Genomic DNA, 20,827 nt, shown 5'->3' with positions numbered 1-20,827 from the left:
AACCTGCTTCAACAGGCAACAACAGAGACACGTCAACCTGCTTCAACAGGCAACCACAGAGACCTGTCAACCTGCTTCAACAGGCAACAACAGAGACCTGTCAACAACAGGCAACATCAGAGACATGTCAACCTGCTTCAGCAGGAGACAACAGAGACACGTCAACCTGCTTAAACAGGCAACATCAGAGACATGTCAACCTGCTTCAACAGGCAACAACAGAGACACGTCAACCTGCTTAAACAGGCAACAACAGAGACATGTCAACCCGCTTCAACAGGGGACAACAGAGATATGTCAACCTGCTTCAACAGTCAACAACAGAGACCTGTCAACAACAAGTAACAACAGAGACATGTCAACCTGCATCAACAGACAACAACAGAGACACGCCAACCTGCTTCAACAGGCAACAACAGAGACACGTCAACCTGCTTAAACAGGCAAAGACAGAGACATGTCAACCTGCTTTCACAGCCAACAACAGAGACATGTCAACCTGCTTCAACAGGCAACAACAGAGACACGTCAACAACAGGCAACAACAGAGACATATCAACCTGTTTCAGCAGGAGACAACACAGACATATCAACCTGCTTCAACAGGCAACAACAGAGACACATCAACCTGCTTAAACAGCCAACAACAGAGACATGTCAACCTGCTTCAACAGCCAACAACAGAGACACGTCAACCCGCTTCAACAGGCAACAGCAGAGACATGTCAATCTGCTTCCACAGCCAACAACAGAGACATGTCAACCTGCTTCAACAGGCAACAACAGAGACATGTCAACCTGCTTCAACAGCCAACAACAGAGACATGTCAACCTGCTTCAACAGGCAACAACAGAGCCATATCAGCCTGCTTCAACAGCCAACAACAGAGACATGTCAATCTGCTTACAGGCAACAACAGAGACACGTCAACCTGCTTCAAGAGGCAACAACAGAGACATGTCAACCTGCTTCAACAGCCAACAACAGAGACATGTCACCCTGCTTCAACAGGCAAAAACAGAGACATGTCAACCTGCTTCAACAGGCAACAACAGAGACATGTCAACCTGCTTACACAGTCAACAACAGAGACATGTCAACCTGCTTCAACAGGCAACAACAGAGACATGTCAACCTGCTTACACAGTCAACAACAGAGACATGTCAACCTGCTTCAACAGGCAACAACAGAGACACGTCAAATTGCTAAAACAGGCAACAACAGAGACATGTCAACCTGCTTCAACAGGAGACAACAGAGACCTGTCAACCTGCTTCAACAGGCAACAACAGAGACATGTCAACCTGCTTCAACAGGCAACAACAGAGACACGTCAACCTGCTTAAACAGGCAACAACAAAGACATGTCAACCTGCTTCAACAGGCAACATCAGAGACATGTCAACCTGCTTCAACAGGCGACAACAGAGACATGTCAACCTGCTTCAACAGGCAACAACAGAGACATGTCAACCTGCTTCAACAGGCAACAACAGAGACCTGTCAACAACAGGCAACAACAGAGACATGTCAACCTGCTTCAACAGGAGACAACAGAGACATATCAACCTGCTTCAACAGTCAACAACAGAGACATGTCAACCTGCTTAAACAGGCAAAGACAGAGACATGTCAACCTGCTTACACAGTCAACAACAGAGACATGTCAACCTGCTTCAACAGGCAACAACAGAGACACGTCAAATTGCTTCAACAGGCAACAACAGAGACATGTCAACCTGCTTCAACAGGTGACAACAGAGACATATCAACCTGCTGCAACAGTCAACAACAGAGACATGTCAACCTGCTTAAACAGGCAAAGACAGAGACATGTCAACCTGCTTACACAGGCAACAACAGAGACATGTCAACCTGCTTCAACAGGCAACAACAGAGACACGTCAAATTGCTTCAACAGGCAACAACAGAGACATGTCAACCAGCTTCAACAGGCAACAACAGAGACATGTCAACCTGCTTCAACAGGCAACAACAGAGACCTGTCAACAACAGGCAACAACAGAGACATGTCAACCTGTTTCAGCAGGAGACAACACAGACATATCAACCTAATTCAACAGGCAACAACAGTGACACGTCAACCTGCTTAAACAGGCAACAACAGAGACATGTCAACCTGCTTCAACAGCCAACAACAGAGACACGTCAACCCGCTTCAACAGGCAAAAACAGAGTCATGTCAATCTGCTTCAACAGGAGACAACAGAGACATGTCAACCTGCTTCAACAGGCTACAACAGAGACATGTCAACCTGCTTCAACAGCCAACAACAGAGCCATGTCAACCTGCTTCAACAGGCAACAACAGAGCCATGTCAACCTGCTTCAACAGCCAACAACAGAGACATGTCAACATGCTTCAACAGGCAACAACAGAGACACGTCAACCTGCTTCAAGAGGCAACAACAGAGACATGTCAACCTGCTTCAAAAGCCAACAACAGAGACATGTCAACCTGCTTAAACAGGCAACAACAGAGACATGTCAACCTGCTTCAACAGGCAACAACAGAGACATGTCAACCTACTTCAGCAGGAGACAACAGAGACATGTCAACCTGCTTCAACAGGCAACAACAGAGACACGTCAACCTGCTTCAACAGGCAACCACAGAGACCTGTCAACCTGCTTCAACAGGCAACAACAGAGACCTGTCAACAACAGGCAACATCAGAGACATGTCAACCTGCTTCAGCAGGAGACAACAGAGACACGTCAACCTGCTTAAACAGGCAACATCAGAGACATGTCAACCTGCTTCAACAGGCAACAACAGAGACACGTCAACCTGCTTAAACAGGCAACAACAGAGACATGTCAACCTGCTTCAACAGGGGACAACAGAGATATGTCAACCTGCTTCAACAGTCAACAACAGAGACCTGTCAACAACAAGTAACAACAGAGACATGTCAACCTGCATCAACAGACAACAACAGAGACACGCCAACCTGCTTCAACAGGCAACAACAGAGACACGTCAACCTGCTTAAACAGGCAAAGACAGAGACATGTCAACCTGCTTTCACAGCCAACAACAGAGACATGTCAACCTGCTTCAACAGGCAACAACAGAGACACGTCAACAACAGGCAACAACAGAGACATGTCAACCTGTTTCAGCAGGAGACAACACAGACATATCAACCTGCTTCAACAGGTAACAACAGAGACACATCAACCTGCTTAAACAGCCAACAACAGAGACATGTCAACCTGCTTCAACAGCAAACAACAGAGACACGTCAACCCGCTTCAACAGGCAAAAGCAGAGACATGTCAATCTGCTTCCACAGCCAACAACAGAGACATGTCAACCTGCTTCAACAGGCAACAACAGAGACATGTCAACCTGCTTCAACAGCCAACAACAGAGACATGTCAACCTGCTTCAACAGGCAACAACAGAGCCATATCAGCCTGCTTCAACAGCCAACAACAGAGACATGTCAACCTGCTTACAGGCAACAACAGCGACACGTCAACCTGCTTCAAGAGGCAACAACAGAGACATGTCAACCTGCTTCAACAGCCAACAACAGAGACATGTTAACCTGCTTAAACAGGCAACAACAGAGACATGTCAACCTGCTTCAACAGGCAACAACAGAGACATGTCAACCTGCTTCAACAGGAGACAACAGAGACATGTCAACCTGCTTCAACAGGCAACAACAGAGACACGTCAACCTGCTTCAACAGGCAACAACAGAGACATATCAACCTGCTTCAACAGCCAACAACAGAGACATGTCAACCTGCTTCAACAGGCAACAACAGAGACATGTCAGCCTGCTTCAACAGGCAACAACAGAGACCTGTCAACAACAGGCAACAACAGAGACATGTCAACCTGCTTCAGCAGGATACAACAAAGACATGTCAACCTGCTTCAACAGGCAACAACAGAGACACGTCAACCTGTTTAAACAGGCAACAACAGAGACGTGTCAACCTGCTTCAACAGGAAACAACAGAGACATGTCAACCTGCTTCAACAGGCGACAACAGAGACATGTCAACCTGCTTCAACAGACAACAACAGAGACACGTCAACCTGCTTCAACAGGCAACAACAGAGACCTGTCAACAACAGGCAACAACAGAGACATGTCAACCTAGTTCAACAGGCAACTACAGAGACCTGTCAACAACAGGCAACAACAGAGACATGTCAACCTGCTTCAGCAGGCAACAACAGAGACCTGTCAACAACAGGCAACAACAGAGACATGTCAACCTGCTTCAACAGCCAACAACAGAGACATGTCAACCTGCTTCAACAGGCAACAACAGAGACCTGTCAACCTGCTTCAACAGTCAACAACAGAGACATGTCACCCTGCTTACAGGCAACAACAGAGACATGTCAACCTGCTTCAAGAGGCAACAACAGAGACATGTCAACCTGCTTCAACAGCCAAAAACAGAGACATGTCAACCTGCTTAAACAGGCAACAACAGAGACATGTCAACCTGCTTCAACAGGCAACAACAGAGACATGTCAACCTGCTTCAGCAGGAGACAACAGAGACATGTCAACCTGCTTCAACAGGCAACAAAAGAGACACGTCAACCTGCTTCAACAGCCAACAACAGAGACATGTCAACCTGCTTCAACAGCCAACAACAGAGACATGTCAACCTGCTTCAACAGGCAACAACAGAGACATGTCAACCTGCTTCAGCAGGAGACAACAGAGACATGTCAACCTGCTTCAACAGGCGACAACAGAGACATGTCAACCTGCTTAAACAGGCAACAACAGAGACATGTCAACCTGCTTCAACAGCCAACAACAGAGACATGTCAACCTGCTTCAACAGGCAACAACAGAGACCTGTCAACCTGCTTCAACAGCCAACAACAGAGACATGTCACCCTGCTTACAGGCAACAACAGAGACACGTCAACCTGCTTCAAGAGACAACAACAGAGACATGTCAAACTGCTTCAACAGCCAACAACAGAGACATGTCAACCTGCTTAAACAGGCAACAACAGAGACATGTCAACCTGCTTCAACAGGCAACAACAGAGACATGTCAACCTGCTTCAGCAGGAGACAACAGAGACATGTCAACCTGCTTCAACAGGCAACAAAAGAGACACGTCAACCTGCTTCAACAGCCAACAACAGAGACATGTCAACCTGCTTCAACAGCCAACAACAGAGACATGTCCACCTGCTTCAACAGGCAACAACAGAGACATGTCAGCCCGCTTCAACAGGCAACAACCGAGACCTGTCAACAACAGGCAACAACAGAGACATGTCAACCTGCTTCAGCAGGATACAACAAAGACATGTCAACCTGCTTCAACAGGCAACAACAGAGACACGTCAACCTGCTTAAACAGGCAACAACAGAGACGTGTCAACCTGCTTCAACAGGCAAAAACAGAGACATGTCAACCTGCTTCAACAGGCGACAACAGAGACATGTCAACCTGCTTCAACAGACAACAACAGAGACACGTCAACCTGCTTCAACAGGCAACAACAGAGACCTGTCAACAACAGGCAACAACAGAGACATGTCAACCTAGCTCAACAGGCAACAACAGAGACCTGTCAACAACAGGCAACAACAGAGACATGTCAACCTGCTTCAGCAGGCAACAACAGAGACCTGTCAACAACAGGCAACAACAGAGACATGTAAACCTGCTTTAACAGGAGACAACAGAGACATGTCAACCTGTTTCAACAGTCAACAACAGAGACATGTCAACCTGCTTAAACAGGCAAAGACAGAGACATGTCAACCTGATTCAACAGGCAACAACAGAGACACTTCAAACTGCTTAAACAGGCAACAACAGAGACATGTCAGCCTGCTTCAACAGGCAACAACAGAGAATTGTCAACCTGCTTCAACAGGCAACTACAGAGACCTGTCAACAAAAGGCAACAACAGAGACATGTCAACCTGTTTCAGCAGGAGACAACACAGACATATCAACCTACTTCAACAGGCAACAACAGAGACACGTCAACCTGCCTCAACAGGCAACCACAGAGACCTGTCAACCTGCTTCAACAGGCAACAACAGAGACCTGTCAACAACAGGCAACATCAGAGACATGTCAACCTGCTTCAGCAGGAGACAACAGAGACACGTCAACCTGCTTAAACAGGCAACATCAGAGACATGTCAACCTGCTTCAACAGGCAACAACAGAGACACGTCAACCTGCTTAAACAGGCAACAACAGAGACATGTCAACCTGCTTCAACAGGGGACAACAGAGATATGTCAACCTGCTTCAACAGTCAACAACAGAGACCTGTCAACAACAGGCAACAACAGAGACATGTCAACCTGCATCAACAGACAACAACAGAGACACGCCAACCTGCTTCAACAGGCAACAACAGAGACACGTCAACCTGCTTAAACAGGCAAAGACAGAGACATGTCAACCTGCTTTCACAGCCAACAACAGAGACATGTCAACCTGCTTCAACAGGCAACAACAGAGACACATCAACCTGCTTAAACAGCCAACAACAGAGACATGTCAACCTGCTTCAACAGCCAACAACAGAGACACGTCAACCCGCTTCAACAGACAAAAGCAGAGACATGTCAATCTGCTTCCACAGCCAACAACAGAGACATGTCAACCTGCTTCAACAGGCAACAACAGAGACATGTCAACCTGCTTCAACAGCCAACAACAGAGACATGTCAACCTGCTTCAACAGGCAACAACAGAGCCATATCAGCCTGCTTCAACAGCCAACAACAGAGACATGTCAACCTGCTTACAGGAAACAACAGAGACACGTCAACCTGCTTCAAGAGGCAACAACAGAGACATGTCAACCTGCTTCAACAGCCAACAACAGAGACATGTCAACCTGCTTAAACAGGCAACAACAGAGACATGTCAACCTGCTTCAACAGGCAACAACAGAGACATGTCAACCTGCTTCAACAGGAGACAACAGAGACATGTCAACCTGCTTCAACAGGCAACAACAGAGACACGTCAACCTGCTTCAACAGCCAACAACAGAGACATGTCAACCTGCTTCAACAGCCAACAACAGAGACATGTCAACCTGCTTCAACAGGCAACAACAGAGACATGTCAGCCTGCTTCAACAGGCAACAACAGAGACCTGTCAACAACAGGCAACAACAGAGACATGTCAACCTGCTTCAGCAGGATACAACAAAGACATGTCAACCTGCTTCAACAGGCAACAACAGAGACACGTCAACCTGTTTAAACAGGCAACAACAGAGACGTGTCAACCTGCTTCAACAGGAAACAACAGAGACATGTCAACCTGCTTCAACAGGCGACAACAGAGACATGTCAACCTGCTTCAACAGACAACAACAGAGACACGTCAACCTGCTTCAACAGGCAACAACAGAGACCTGTCAACAACAGGCAACAACAGAGACATGTCAACCTAGTTCAACAGGCAACAACAGAGACCTGTCAACAACAGGCAACAACAGAGACATGTCAACCTGCTTCAGCAGGCAACAACAGAGACCTGTCAACAACAGGCAACAACAGAGACATGTCAACCTGCTTCAACAGCCAACAACAGAGACATGTCAACCTGCTTCAACAGGCAACAACAGAGACCTGTCAACCTGCTTCAACAGCCAACAACAGAGACATGTCACCCTGCTTACAGGCAACAACAGAGACACGTCAACCTGCTTCAAGAGGCAACAACAGAGACATGTCAACCTGCTTCAACAGCCAACAACAGAGACATGTCAACCTGCTTAAACAGGCAACAACAGAGACATGTCAACCTGCATCAACAGGCAACAACAGAGACATGTCAACCTGCTTCAGCAGGAGACAACAGAGACATGTCAACCTGCTTCAACAGGCAACAAAAGAGACACGTCAACCTGCTTCAACAGCCAACAACAGAGACATGTCAACCTGCTTCAACAGCCAACAACAGAGACATGTCAACCTGCTTCAACAGGCAACAACAGAGACATGTCAACCTGCTTCAGCAGGAGACAACAGAGACATGTCAACCTGCTTCAACAGGCAACAACAGAGACATGTCAACCTGCTTAAACAGGCAACAACAGAGACATGTCAACCTGCTTCAACAGCCAACAACAGAGACATGTCAACCTGCTTCAACAGGCAACAACAGAGACATGTCAACCTGCTTCAGCAGGAGACAACAGAGACATGTCAATCTGCTTCAACAGGCAACAACAGAGACATGTCAACATGCTTCAACAGGGGACAACAGAGATATGTCAACCTGCTTCAACAGTCAACAACAGAGACCTGTCAACAACAGGCAACAACAGAGACATGTCAACCTGCATCAACAGACAACAACAGAGACACGCCAACCTGCTTCAACAGGCAACAACAGAGACACGTCAACCTGCTTAAACAGGCAAAGACAGAGACATGTCAACCTGCTTTCACAGCCAACAACAGAGACATGTCAACCTGCTTCAACAGGCAACAACAGAGACACGTCAACAACAGGCAACAACAGAGACATGTCAACCTGTTTCAGCAGGAGACAACACAGACATATCAACCTGCTTCAACAGGCAACAACAGAGACATATCAACCTGCTTAAACAGCCAACAACAGAGACATGTCAACCCGCTTCAACAGGCAAAAGCAGAGACATGTCAATCTGCTTCCACAGCCAACAACAGAGACATGTCAACCTGCTTCAACAGGCAACAACAGAGACATGTCAACCTGCTTCAACAGCCAACAACAGAGACATGTCAACCTGCTTCAACAGGCAACAACAGAGCCATATCAGCCTGCTTCAACAGCCAACAACAGAGACATGTCAACCTGCTTACAGGCAACAACAGAGACACGTCAACCTGCTTCAAGAGGCAACAACAGAGACATGTTAACCTGCTTCAACAGCCAACAACAGAGACATGTCAACCTGCTTAAACAGGCAACAACAGAGACATGTCAACCTGCTTCAACAGGCAACAACAGAGACATGTCAACCTGCTTCAACAGGAGACAACAGAGACATGTCAACCTGCTTCAACAGGCAACAACAGAGACACGTCAACCTGCTTCAACAGCCAACAACAGAGACATGTCAACCTGCTTCAACAGCCAACAACAGAGACATGTCAACCTGCTTCAACAGGCAACAACAGAGACATGTCAGCCTGCTTCAACAGGCAACAACAGAGACCTGTCAACAACAGGCAACAACAGAGACATGTCAACCTGCTTCAGCAGGATACAACAAAGACATGTCAACCTGCTTCAACAGGCAACAACAGAGACACGTCAACCTGTTTAAACAGGCAACAACAGAGACGTGTCAACCTGCTTCAACAGGAAACAACAGAGACATGTCAACCTGCTTCAACAGGCGACAACAGAGACATGTCAACCTGCTTCAACAGACAACAACAGAGACACGTCAACCTGCTTCAACAGGCAACAACAGAGACCTGTCAACAACAGGCAACAACAGAGACATGTCAACAACAGGCAACAACAGAGACATGTCAACAACAGGCAACAACAGAGACCTGTCAACAACAGGCAACAACAGAGACATGTCAACCTGCTTCAGCAGGCAACAACAGAGACCTGTCAACAACAGGCAACAACAGAGACATGTCAACCTGCTTCAACAGCCAACAACAGAGACATGTCAACCTGCTTCAACAGGCAACAACAGAGACCTGTCAACCTGCTTCAACAGCCAACAACAGAGACATGTCACCCTGCTTACAGGCAACAACAGAGACACGTCAACCTGCTTCAAGAGGCAACAACAGAGACATGTCAACCTGCTTCAACAGCCAACAACAGAGACATGTCAACCTGCTTAAACAGGCAACAACAGAGACATGTCAACCTGCTTCAACAGGCAACAACAGAGACATGTCAACCTGCTTCAGCAGGAGACAACAGAGACATGTCAGCCTGCTTCAACAGGCAACAAAAGAGACACGTCAACCTGCTTCAACAGCCAACAACAGAGACATGTCAACCTGCTTCAACAGCCAACAACAGAGACATGTCAACCTGCTTCAACAGGCAACAACAGAGACATGTCAACCTGCTTCAGCAGGAGACAACAGAGACATGTCAACCTGCTTCAACAGGCAACAACAGAGACATGTCAACCTGCTTAAACAGGCAACAACAGAGACATGTCAACCTGCTTCAACAGCCAACAACAGAGACATGTCAACCTGCTTCAACAGGCAACAACAGAGACATGTTAACCTGCTTCAGCAGGAGACAACAGAGACATGTCAACCTGCTTCAACAGGCAACAACAGAGACATGTCAACCTGCTTCAACAGGCAACAACAGAGACATGTCAACCTGCTTCAACAGCCAACAACAGAGACATGTCAACCTGCTTCAACAGGCAACAACAGAGACCTGTCAACCTGCTTCAACAGCCAACAACAAAGACATGTCACCCTGCTTACAGGCAACAACAGAGACACGTCAACCTGCTTCAAGAGGCAACAACAGAGACATGTCAAACTGCTTCAACAGCCAACAACAGAGACATGTCAACCTGCTTAAACAGGCAACAACAGAGACATGTCAACCTGCTTCAACAGGCAACAACAGAGACATGTCAGCCTGCTTCAACAGGCAACAACAGAGACCTGTCAACAACAGGCAACAACAGAGACATGTCAACCTGCTTCAGCAGGATACAACAAAGACATGTCAACCTGCTTCAACAGGCAACAACAGAGACACGTCAACCTGTTTAAACAGGCAACAACAGAGACGTGTCAACCTGCTTCAACAGGAAACAACAGAGACATGTCAACCTGCTTCAACAGGCGACAACAGAGACATGTCAACCTGCTTCAACAGACAACAACAGAGACACGTCAACCTGCTTCAACAGGCAACAACAGAGACCTGTCAACAACAGGCAACAACAGAGACATGTCAACCTAGTTCAACAGGCAACAACAGAGACCTGTCAACAACAGGCAACAACAGAGACATGTCAACCTGCTTCAGCAGGCAACAACAGAGACCTGTCAACAACAGGCAACAACAGAGACATGTCAACCTGCTTCAACAGCCAACAACAGAGACATGTCAACCTGCTTCAACAGGCAACAACAAAGACCTGTCAACCTGCTTCAACAGCCAACAACAGAGACATGTCACCCTGCTTACAGGCAACAACAGAGACACGTCAACCTGCTTCAAGAGGCAACAACAGAGACATGTCAACCTGCTTCAACAGCCAACAACAGAGACATGTCAACCTGCTTAAACAGGCAACAACAGAGACATATCAACCTGCTTCAACAGGCAACAACAGAGACATGTCAACCTGCTTCAGCAGGAGACAACAGAGACATGTCAACCTGCTTCAACAGGCAACAAAAGAGACACGTCAACCTGCTTCAACAGCCAACAACAGAGACATGTCAACCTGCTTCAACAGCCAACAACAGAGACATGTCAACCTGCTTCAACAGGCAACAACAGAGACATGTCAACCTGCTTCAGCAGGAGACAACAGAGACATGTCAACCTGCTTCAACAGGCAACAACAGAGACATGTCAACCTGCTTAAACAGGCAACAACAGAGACATGTCAACCTGCTTCAACAGCCAACAACAGAGACATGTCAACCTGCTTCAACAGGCAACAACAGAGACCTGTCAACCTGCTTCAACAGCCAACAACAGAGACATGTCACCCTGCTTACAGGCAACAACAGAGACACGTCAACCTGCTTCAAGAGGCAACAACAGAGACATGTCAAACTGCTTCAACAGCCAACAACAGAGACATGTCAACCTGCTTAAACAGGCAACAACAGAGACATGTCAACCTGCTTCAACAGGCAACAACAGAGACATGTCAACCTGCTTCAGCAGGAGACAACAGAGACATGTCAACCTGCTTCAACAGGCAACAAAAGAGACACGTCAACCTGCTTCAACAGCCAACAACAGAGACATGTCAACCTGCTTCAACAGCCAACAACAGAGACATGTCCACCTGCTTCAACAGGCAACAACAGAGACATGTCAGCCCGCTTCAACAGGCAACAACAGAGACCTGTCAACAACAGGCAACAACAGAGACATGTCAACCTGCTTAAACAGGCAACAACAGAGACGTGTCAACCTGCTTCAACAGGCAAAAACAGAGAAATGTCAACCTGCTTCAACAGGCGACAACAGAGACATGTCAACCTGCTTCAACAGACAACAACAGAGACACGTCAACCTGCTTCAACAGGCAACAACAGAGACCTGTCAACAACAGGCAACAACAGAGACATGTCAACCTAGCTCAACAGGCAACAACAGAGACCTGTCAACAACAGGCAACAACAGAGACATGTCAACCTGCTTCAGCAGGCAACAACAGAGACCTGTCAACAACAGGCAACAACAGAGACATGTCAACCTGCTTCAACAGGAGACAACAGAGACATGTCAACCTGCTTCAACAGTCAACAACAGAGACATGTCAACCTGCTTAAACAGGCAAAGACAGAGACATGTCAACCTGATTCAACAGGCAACAACAGAGATACTTCAAACTGCTTAAACAGGCAACAACAGAGACATGTCAGCCTGCTTCAACAGGCAACAACAGAGAATTGTCAACCTGCTTCAACAGGCAACTACAGAGACCTGTCAACAAAAGGCAACAACAGAGACATGTCAACCTGTTTCAGCAGGAGACAACACAGACATATCAACCTACTTCAACAGGCAACAACAGAGACACGTCAACCTGCTTAAACAGGCAACAATTGAGACATGTCAACCTGCTTCAACAGGCAACAACAGAGACATGTCAACCCGCTTTAACAGGCAACAACAGAGACATGTCAATCAGCTTCAACAGGAGACAACAGAGACATGTCACCCTGCTTCAACAGGCAACAACAGAGACATGTCAACCTGCTTCAACAGCCAACTACAGAGACATATCACCCTGCTTCAACAGGCAACAACAGAGACATGTCAACCTGCTTCAACAGGCAACAACAGAGACATGTCAACCTGCGTCAACAGGAGAAAACAGAGACCTGTCAACCTGCTTCAACAGGCAACAACAGAGACATGTCAACCTGCTTCAACAGCCAAAAACAGAGACATGTCAACCTGCTTAAACAGCCAACAACAGAGACATGTCAACCTAATTCAACAGCCAACAACAGAGACATGTCAACCTGCTTCAACAGGCAACAACAGAGACATGTCAACCTGCTTAAACAGGCAACAACAGAGACATGTCAACCTGCTTCAACAGGCAACAACAGAGACATGTCAACCTGCTTCAGCAGGAGACAACAGAGACATGTCAACCTGCTTCAACAGGCAACAACAGAGACACGTCAACCTGCTTCAAAAGCCAACAACAGAGACATGTCAACCTGCGTATACAGGCAACAACAGAGACCTGTCAACCTGGTTCAACAGGCAACAACAAAGACATGTCAACCTACTTCAACAGGAGACAACAGAGACCTGTCAACCTGCTTCAACAGGCCACAACAGAGCCATGTCAACCTGCTTCAACGGGCAACAACAGCAAAATGTCAACCTGCTTCAACAGGCAACAACAGAGACACGTCAACCTGCTTCAACAGGCAACAACAGAGCCATGTCAACCTGCTTTAACAGCCAACAAAAGAGACATTTCAACCTGCTTCAACAGGCAACAACAGAGACACGTCAACCTGCTTCAAGAGGCAACAAAAGAGACATGTCAACCTGCTTCAACAGGCAACAACAGAGACCTGTCAACAACAGGCAACATCAGAGACATGTCAACCTGCTTCAGCAGGAGACAACAGAGACACGTCAACCTGCTTAAACAGGCAACATCAGAGACATGTCAACCTGCTTCAACAGGCAACAACAGAGACACGTCAACCTGCTTAAACAGGTAACAACAGAGACATGTCAACCTGCTTCAACAGGCAACAACAGAGACCTGTCAACAACAGGCAACAACAGAGACATGTCAACCTGCTTCAGCAGGAGACAACAAAGACATGTCAACCTGCTTCAACAGGCAACAACAGAGACACGTCAACCTGCTTAAACAGGCAAAAACAGAGACATGTCAACCTGCTTCAACAGGCAACAACAGAGACATGTCAACCTGCTTCAACAGGAGACAACAGAGACATGTCAACCTGCTTCAACAGTCAACAACAGAGACCTGTCAACAACAGGCAACAAAAGAGACATGTCAACCTGCTTCAGAGGACAACAACAGAGACACGCCAACCTGCTTCAACAGGCAACAACAGAGACATGTCAACCTGCTTCAACAGGCAACAACAGAGACATGACAACCTGCTTCAGCAGGAGACAACAGAGACATGTCAACCTGCTTCAACAGGCAACAACAGAGAGACGTCAACCTGCTTCAACAGGCAACAACAGAGACATGTCAACCTGCTTCAACAGACAACAACAGAGACACGCCAACCTGCTTCAACAGGCAACAACAGAGACATGTCAACCTGCTTCAACAGGCAACAACAGAGACATGTCAACCTGCTTCAACAGGAGACAATAGAGACATGTCAGCCCGCTTCAACAGTCAACAACAGAGACATGTCAACCTGCTTAAACAGAGACATGTCAACCTGCTTCAACAGCCAACAACAGAGACATGTCACCCTGCTTCAACAGGCAAAAACAGAGACATGTCAACCTGCTTCAACAGGCAACAACAGAGACATGTCAACCTGCTTACAGAGTCAACAACAGAGACATGTCAACCTGCTTCAAAAGGCAACAACAGAGACACGTCAAATTGCTAAAACAGGCAACAACAGAGACATGTCAACCTGCTTCAACAGGAGACAACAGAGACCTGTCAACCTGCTTCAACAGGCAACAACAGAGACATGTCAACCTGCTTCAACAGCCAACAACAGAGATATGTCAACCTGTTTCAACAGGCAACAACAGAGCCATGTCAACCTGCTTCAACGGGAAACAACAGAGAAATGTCAACCCGCTTCAACAGGCAACAACAGAGACACGTCAACCTGCTTAAACAGGCAACGACAGAGACATGTCAACCTGCTTCAACAGGCAACAACAGAGACATGTCAACCTGCTTCAACAGCCAACAACAGAGACATGTCAACCTGCTTCAACAGGCAACAACAGAGCCATGTCAACCTCCTTCAACAGCCAACAACAGAGACATGTCTACCTGCTTCAACAGGCAACAACAGAGACACGTCAACCTGCTTCAAGAGGCAACAACAGAGACATGTCAACCTGCTTCAAGAGCCAACAACAGAGACATGTCAACCTGCTTAAACAGGCAACAACAGAGACATGTCAACCTGCTTCAACAGGCAACAACAGAGACATGTCAACCTGCTTCAGCAGGAGACAACAGAGACATGTCAACCTGCTTCAACAGGCAACAACAGAGACACGTCAACCTGCTTCAACAGCCAACAACAGAGACATGTCAACCTGCTTCAACAGGCAACAACAGAGACATGTCAACCTGCTTCAACAGGCAACAACAGAGACATGTCAGCCTGCTTCAACAGGCAACAACAGAGACCTTTCAACAACAGGCAACAACAGAGACATGTCAACCTGCTTCAGCAGGAGACAACAAAGACATGTCAACCTGCTTCAACAGGCAACAACAGAGACACGTCAACCTCCTTAAACAGGCAACAACAGAGACATGTCAACCTGCTTCAACAGGCAACAACAGAGACATGTCAACCTGCTTCGACAGGAGACAGAGACATGTCAACCTGCTTCAACAGTCAACAACAGAGACCTGTCAAATACAGGCAACAACAGAGACATGTCAACCTGCTTCAACAGACAACAACAGAGACACGCCAACCTGCTTCAACAGGCAACAACAGAGACATGTCAACCTGCTTCAACAGGCAACAACAGAGACACGTCAACCTGCTTCAAGAGGCAACAACAGAGACATGTCAACCTGCTTCAACAGCCAACAACAGAGACATGTCAACCTGCTTAAACAGGCAACAACAGAGACATGTCAACCTGCTTCAACAGGCAACAACAGAGACATGTCAACCTGCTTCAGCAGGAGACAACAGAGACATGTCAACCTGCTTCAACAGGCAACAACAGAGACACATCAACCTGCTTCAACAGCCAACAACAGAAACATGTCAACCTGCTTCAACAGGCAACAACAGAGACATGTCAACCTGCTTCAACAGGCAACAACAGAGACATGTCAGCCTGCTTCAACAGGCAACAACAGAGACCTGTCAACAACAGGCAACAACAGAGACATGTCAACCTGCTTCAACAGACAACAACAGAGACACGCCAACCTGCTTCAACAGGCAACAACAGAGACATGTCAACCTGCTTCAACAGGCAACAACAGAGACGTGACAACCTGCTTCAGCAGGAGACAACAGAGACATGTCAACCTGCTTCAACAGGCAACAACAGAGAGACGTCAACCTGCTTCAACAGGCAACAACAGAGACATGTCACCCTGCTTCAACAGGCAAAAACACAGACATGTCAACCTGCTTCAACAGGCAACAACAGAGACATGTCAACCTGCTTACACAGTCAACAACAGGGACATGTCAACCTGCTTCAAAAGGCAACAACAGAGACACGTCAAATTGCTAAAACAGGCAACAACAGAGACATGTCAACCTGCTTCAACAGGAGACAACAGAGACCTGTCAACCTGCTTCAACAGGCAACAACAGAGACATGTCAACCTGCTTCAACAGCCAACAACAGAGACATGTCAAACTGCTTCAACAGGCAACAACAGAGCCATGTCAACCTGCTTCAACAGCCAACAACAGAGACATGTCAACCTGCTTCAACAGGCAACAACAGAGACATGTCAACCTGCTTCAAGAGGCAACAACAGAGACATGTCAACCTGCTTCAACAGCCAACAACAGAGACATGTCAACCTGCTTAAACAGGCAACAACAGAGACATGTCAACCTGCTTCAACAGGCAACAACAGAGACATGTCAACCTGCTTCAGCAGGAGACAACAGAGACATGGCAACCTGCTTCAACAGGCAACAACAGAGACACGTCAACCTGCTTCAACAGCCAACAACAGAGACATGTCAACCTGCTTCAGCAGGAGACAACAAAGACATGTCAACCTGCTTCAACAGGCAACAACAGAGACACGTCAACCTGCTTAAACAGGCAACAACAGAGACATGTCAACCTGCTTCAAGAGGCAACAACAGTGACATGTCAACCTGCTTCAACAGGAGACAACAGAGACTTGTCAACCTGCTTCAACAGTCAACAACAGAGACCTGTCAACAACAGGCAACAACAGAGACATGTCAACCTGCTTCAACAGACAACAACAGAGACATATCAACCTGCTTCAACAGGAGACAATAGAGACATGTCAGCCTGCTTCAACAGTCAACAACAGAGACATGTCAACCTGCTTAAACAAAGACATGTCAACCTGCCTCAACAGCCAACAACAGAGACATGTCACCCTGCTTCAACAGGCAACAACAGAGACATGTCAACCTGCTTCAACAGGCAACAACAGAGACATGTCAACATGCTTACACAGTCAACAACAGAGACATGTCAACCTGCTTCAAAAGGCAACAACAGAGACACGTCAAATTGCTAAAACAGGCAACAACAGAGACATGTCAACCTGCTTAAACAGCCAACAACAGAGTCATGTCAACCTGTTTCAACAGGCAACAACAGAGACCTGTCAACCTGCTTCAACAGCCAACAACAGAGACACGCCAACCTGCTTCAACAGGCAACAACAGAGACATGTCAACCTGCTTCAACAGGCAACAACAGAGACATATCAACCTGCTTCAACAGGAGACAATAGAGACATGTCAGCCTGCTTCAACAGTCAACAACAGAGACATGTCAACCTGCTTAAACAGAGACATGTCAACCTGCCTCAACAGCCAACAACAGAGACATGTCACCCTGCTTCAACAGGCAACAACAGAGACATGTCAACCTGCTTCAACAGGCAACAACAGAGACATGTCAACATGCTTACACAGTCAACAACAGAGACATGTCAACCTGCTTCAAAAGGCAACAACAGAGACACGTCAAATTGCTAAAACAGGCAACAACAGAGACATGTCAACCTGCTTCAACAGCCAACAACAGAGACATGTCAACCTGTTTCAACAGGCAACAACAGAGCCATGTCAACCTGCTTCAACGGGAAACAACAGAGAAATGTCAACCCGCTTCAACAGGCAACAACAGAGACATGTCAACCTGCTTCAACAGTCAACAACAGAGACCTATCAACAACAGGCAACAACAGAGACATGTCAACCTGCTTCAACAGACAACAACAGAGACACGCCAACCTGCTTCAACAGGCAACAACAGAGACATGTCAACCTGCTTCAACAGGCAACAACAGAGACATGTCAACCTGCTTCAACAGGAGACAACAGAGACATGTCAGCCTGCTTCAACAGGCAACAACAGAGACATGTCAACCTGCTTCAACAGGCAACAACAGAGACCTGTCAACCTGCTTCAACAGACAACAACAGAGACATGTCAACCTGCTTTAACAGGCAACAACAGAGACATGTCAGCCTGCTTCAACGGGCAACAACAGAGACATGTCAGCCTGCTTTAACGGGCAACAACAGAGACATGTCAATCTGCATCAACAGGAGACAACAGAGACATGTCAACCTGCTTCAACGGGAAACAACAGAGAAATGTCAACCCGCTTCAACAGGCAACAACAGAGCCATGTCAACCTGCTTCAACAGTCAACAACAGAGACCTATCAACAACAGGCAACAACAGAGACATGTCAACCTGCTTCAACAGACAACAACAGAGACACGCCAACCTGCTTCAACAGGCAACAACAGAGACATGTCAACCTGCTTCAACAGGCAACAACAGAGACATGTCAACCTGCTTCGACAGGAGACAGAGACATGTCAACCTGCTTCAACAGTCAACAACAGAGACCTGTCAAATACAGGCAACAACAGAGACATGTCAACCTGCTTCAACAGACAACAACAGAGACACGCCAACCTGCTTCAACAGGCAACAACAGAGACACGTCAACCTGCTTCAACAGGCAACAACAGAGACACGTCAACCTGCTTCAAGAGGCAACAACAGAGACATGTCAACCTGCTTCAACAGCCAACAACAGAGACATGTCAACCTGCTTAAACAGGCAACAACAGAGACATGTCAACCTGCTTCAACAGGCAACAACAGAGACATGTCAACCTGCTTCAGCAGGAGACAACAGAGACATGTCAACCTGCTTCAACAGCCAACAACAGAGATATGTCAACCTGCTTCAACATGCAATAACAGAGACACGTCAACCTGCTTCGAGAGGCAACATCAGAGACATGTCAACCTGCTTCAACAGCCAACAACAAAGACATGTCAACCTGCTTAAACAGGCAACAACAGAGACATGTCAACCTGCTTCAACAGGCAACAACAGAGACATGTCAGCCTGCTTCAACAGGCAACAACAGAGACCTGTCAACAACAGGCAACAACAGAGACATGTCAACCTGCTTCAGCAGGAGACAACAAAGACATGTCAACCTGCTTCAACAGGCAACAACAGAGACACGTCAACCTGCTTAAACAGCTAACAACAGAGACATGTCAACCTGCTTCATCAGGAGACAACAGAGACATGTCAACCTGCTTCAACAGTAAACAACAGAGACCTGTCAACAACAGGCAACAACAGAGACATGTCAACCTGCTTCAACAGACAACAACAGAGACACGCCAACCTGCTTCAACAGGCAACAACAGAGACATGTCAACCTGCTTCAACAGGCAACAACAGAGACGTGACAACCTGCTTCAGCAGGAGACAACAGAGACATGTCAACCTGCTTCAACAGGCAACAACAGAGAGACGTCAACCTGCTTCAACAGGCAACAACAGAGACATGTCACCCTGCTTCAACAGGCAAAAACAGAGACATGTCAACCTGCTTCAACAGGCAACAACAGAGACATGTCAACCTGCTTACACAGTCAACAACAGGGACATGTCAACCTGCTTCAAAAGGCAACAACAGAGACACGTCAAATTGCTTAAACAGGCAACAACAGAGACATGTCAACCTGCTTCAACAGGAGACAACAGAGACCTGTCAACCTGCTACAACAGGCAACAACAGAGACATGTCAACCTGCTTCAACAGCCAACAACAGAGACATGTCAAACTGCTTCAACAGGCAACAACAGAGACATGTCAACCTGCTTCAACAGCCAACAACAGAGACATGTCAACCTGCTTCAACAGGCAACAACAGAGACACGTCAACCTGCTTCAAGAGGCAACAACAGAGACATGTCAACCTGCTTCAACAGCCAACAACAGAGACATGTCAACCTGCTTAAACAGGCAACAACAGAGACATGTCAACCTGCTTCAACAGGCAACAACAGAGACATGTCAACCTGCTTCAGCAGGAGACAACAGAGACATGTCAACCTGCTTCAACAGGCAACAACAGAGACACGTCAACCTGCTTCAACAGCCAACAACAGAGACATGTCAACCTGCTTCAGCAGGAGACAACAAAGACATGTCAACCTGCTTCAACAGGCAACAACAGAGCAACGTCAACCTGCTTAAACAGGCAACAACAGAGACATGTCAACCTGCTTCAAGAGGCAACAACAGTGACATGTCAACCTGCTTCAACAGGAGACAACAGAGACATGTCAACCTGCTTCAACAGTCAACAACAGAGACCTGT

The sequence above is a fragment of the Lampris incognitus genome, chromosome 2 (genome assembly GCF_029633865.1).
Source record: "Lampris incognitus isolate fLamInc1 chromosome 2, fLamInc1.hap2, whole genome shotgun sequence".
In the NCBI taxonomy this organism is placed as follows: domain Eukaryota; kingdom Metazoa; phylum Chordata; class Actinopteri; order Lampriformes; family Lampridae; genus Lampris; species Lampris incognitus.
The sequence above is the reverse complement of the archived record's forward strand: the minus strand, read 5'-3'. Positions refer to the sequence as shown.